General features: G+C 40.6%; 1 non-coding gene across 1 annotated transcript; it reads left to right on the top strand.

The window, feature by feature from the left end:
• Positions 1–3196: 3196 nt before the first annotated feature.
• Positions 3197–3303, top strand: LOC127077111 (small nucleolar RNA R71). Its single transcript, XR_007787094.1, has one exon. It is a non-coding gene; the product is annotated as a small nucleolar RNA R71 (small nucleolar RNA).
• The last annotated feature ends 453 nt before the right edge of the window (positions 3304–3756 follow it).

Genomic DNA, 3756 nt, shown 5'->3' with positions numbered 1-3756 from the left:
TAGGTAGGAACGAAATTTATCCAGAGCGAACACTACATCTAAAAGTTCCTTTTCTGTGGTGGCGTAGTTCATCTGTGCAGGGTCTAGGGTTCTACTTGCATAGTATATTGCATGAAGTTTCTTATCCCTTCTTTGTCCTAAGACTGCGCCTATAGCATAGTCACTAGCGTCACACATGATTTCAAAGGGTAATCTCCAATCGGGCGGTTGCATGATAGGTGCGGTAATAAGAGCTATTTTCAGTTGTTCAAACGCCGCTAGGCATTTGTCATCAAAGATGAATTCGACATCTTTCATCTATAAGCCATTCAGTGGTTTGGTGATTTTTGAGAAATCTTTAATGAATTGTCGATAAAAACCGGCATGTCCTAAGAAGCTTTGTATTTCTCTTACGGTTTTCGGAGGCTAAAGGTTTTCTATAACTTCTATTTTGGCCTTGTCGACTTCAATCCCCTTATCGGATACTATGTGTCCGAGTACAATCCCTTGTCGGGCCATGAAATGGCATTTTTCCCAGTTTAGCACGAGGTTCACTTGTACGCATCTTTTTCGTACCATTTCAAGATTCGGTAAACAACCTTCAAAGCTCTGTCCGCATACAGAGAAGTCGTCCATGAAGACTTCCATGATGTCATCTATAAAATCAGCGAAAATTGACATCATGCGTCTTTGGAATGTTGTGGGAGCGTTACATAGTCCGAATGGCATTCGTCGGTAGGTGAATGTACCATAGGGACATGTGAAGGTCGTTTTCTCTTGGTCGTCAGGATGAATAGGAATTTGGAAAAATCCCGAATAACCGTCTAAGTAGCAGAAGTGAGAATGCTTAGCCAATCGTTTAAGCATTTGATCAATAAACAGTAAAGGAAAATGATCCTTCCGAGTGACTTTGTTTAATTTTCTATAATCAATACACATTCTACTTCCAATGACCACTCTTTGTGCTATAGATTCTCCTTTTTCATTATTAACAACTGTGACGCCTCCCTTCTTCGGTATGACATATACTGGGTTGACCCATTGACTATCGGATATCAGGTAGATAATACTTGCTTCTAACAGCTTTTACACTTCTTTCTTTACTACATCACTCAGAATGGGATTTATCCTTCTTTGATGTTCTCTAGAGGTCTTACTGTCTTCCTCTAGCATTATGAGATGCATGCATATGGAAGGGCTTATTCCTTTTAGATCTAAGATATTGTAACCTAAAGCAGTTGGATATTTTCTCAAAACGTGTAGGAGCTTTTCGGTCTCTATCTTCCCTAAGTCTGCATTGATTATTACAGGTCGCTCAAGTTCAGTGTCTAGGAATTCGTACCTTAGATTTTTGGGTAACGTCTTAAGTTCTAGGGCTGGTTTCTTTGGGAAAGGCATATGATCGGGCGTTAGTGCTAGGCATTCGCTTAGGTTATCATCTTGGTATTCCTCACTCCAATTTTCATCTTCAAAAGTAGGAGGCCTTGGAATTTTCAGTATTTCGGAGTATGATGTTTGTTCATTCTCCATTTCTCTTATACATTCGTCGATGACATCTAGTAGACAACAAGTATCGTCTATAGTTGGTGCCTTTAGGAATTGCGTCAAAATGAATTCGACTTTTTCTTCACCAACTTCAAAGGTTAGCTTGCCTTTCTTAACATCTATAATAGCTCCGGCTGTAGTTAGGAATGGTCTTCCTAATATGATAGGGATGTTGGAATCTTCTTTTATATCCATGATTATAAAATTAGTAGGAATATAGAATTGTCCTATGCGTACCAGAACGTTTTCTAGCATACCTATGGGAAATTTAACAGAATGATCCGCAAGTTATACAGACATCCTCGTAGGTCTTAGTTCTCCCATTTTGAGCCTTTCCCATATGGATAAGGGCATTAAGCTAACACTGGCTCCTAAGTCGCATAGTGCTTTGTCTATGACAAACTTTTCGATTACACAAGGTATGGAGAAACTACGTGGGTGTTTCAGCTTAGAAGGCATATTGTTTTGTATTATGGCGTTACACTCAGCAGTAAGTGTAACAGTTTCGTTATCCTCTATCCTCTTCTTGTTAGATAAGATTTCTTTGAGAAACTTAGCATATGAGGGCATTTGAGTGATGTCTTTTGTAAAGGGTATTGTGATATTCAATTGTTTTAGAAGCTCTACTAATTTTTTAAATTGCCCTACACTTTTAGATTTAACAAGTCTTTGAGGATAAGGGATAGGGGGTTTATACGGTGGTGGAGGCACATAAGGTTATTCTTTCTCTACGGCCTCTTTGTTTTTATCTTCCTCTTGATCATCTTCCTTCTCAATTACCTTACCAGGGTCTTGGTGCATGGATGGGTTTTGAATTCTAGGGTCGGTTGGTCCGTCTAGTTCTGTCCCACTTTGCAGTATAATAAAATTTGCATGACCTTTCGGGTTTGGTTGCGGCTGTCCAGGGAATATGTCTGTAGGAGCAACAGTAGGTGCTTGTTGTTGAGCCACTTGCGATATTTGTGTTTCCAACATTTTGTTATGGGAGGCTAACGCGTCTACCTTGTTTGCTAACTGCTTGATTTGCTCACTAGTGTGTATGTTTTGATTTAGGAAATCCTTATTTGTTTGGGCTTGGGTAGCTATGAAGTTTCCCATCATTATTTCTAGGTTTGACTTCCTAGGAGCATTTTGAGTATTTGTGGCAACTTTATGATATCCTGGTGGTACAATAGGTGCTTGGTTAGGTGCATACCATGCATTATTGTTTTTGTATGAAAAATTAGGATGGTTCTTCCAACCTGGGTTATAGGTGTTTGAGTAAGGGTTTCCTTGAGCATAGTTCACCTGGTCTGTGGAGGTTCTTGTCAAGAGTTGACATTCTGGGGCAGCATGCCTCGGAACTCCGTATATCTCGTAGTTTGGTGCTACGGCAGCCACGGTGGTTGCGGGTGTTATGGTTAAGTTGTCTATCTTTTGAGTAAGAGCATCTACCTTGGCGTTGACATGGTCAAGACTGCTTAATTCGTACATGCCGCCTTTCTTTGGAGGTTTCTCTACGGAGGTTCTTTCGCTTCCCCACTGGTAATGATTTTGGGCCATACTTTCAATAAGTTGATAAGTCTCATTGTAGGGTTTATCCATCAGTGCGCCACCTGCGGTGGCGTCTATTGTCAATCTTGTGTTGTACAAGAGACCGTTGTAAAAGGTATGGATGATCAACCATTCTTCTAGACCGTGATATGGACAAAGCCTCATCATGTCTTTGTATCTCTCCCAAGCTTCAAAAAGTGATTCATTATCTTTTTGTTTAAACCCGTTTATTTGGGCTCTTAGCATAGCCGTCTTACTAGGTGGGAAATATCGTGTTAAGAAAACTTTCTTCAACTCGTTCCACATAGTGACAGAGTTGGATGGTAGAGATTTGAGCCAAGCTCTATCTTTATCTCTTAATGAGAATGGGAAAAGACATAGTCTTATAACTTCAGGGCTGACACCATTTGCTTTCACTGTGTCCGCGTATTGTTAAAACACTGACAAATGTAGGTTCGGGTCCTCCGTGGGACTACCTGAAAATTGGTTTTGCTGTACGGCTGACAACAATGAAGGTTTTAGCTCGAAATTATTGGCCTCGATGGCAGGGGCAGCGATGCTGTTATGTGGTTCATCCTGCGAAGGGATTGCATAGTACTTAAGAGGATAGTTTTGCGGCCCTTCGGCCATCTCTGGTTGAATAACTAGTTCAGGAATAGGGATATTAGGATCGGGAAGATTTAGCTTGATACGATGTTC

The sequence above is a fragment of the Lathyrus oleraceus genome, chromosome 4 (genome assembly GCF_024323335.1).
Source record: "Lathyrus oleraceus cultivar Zhongwan6 chromosome 4, CAAS_Psat_ZW6_1.0, whole genome shotgun sequence".
NCBI lineage: Eukaryota > Viridiplantae > Streptophyta > Magnoliopsida > Fabales > Fabaceae > Lathyrus > Lathyrus oleraceus.
This window is presented reverse-complemented; position numbering and strand designations above follow the sequence as displayed.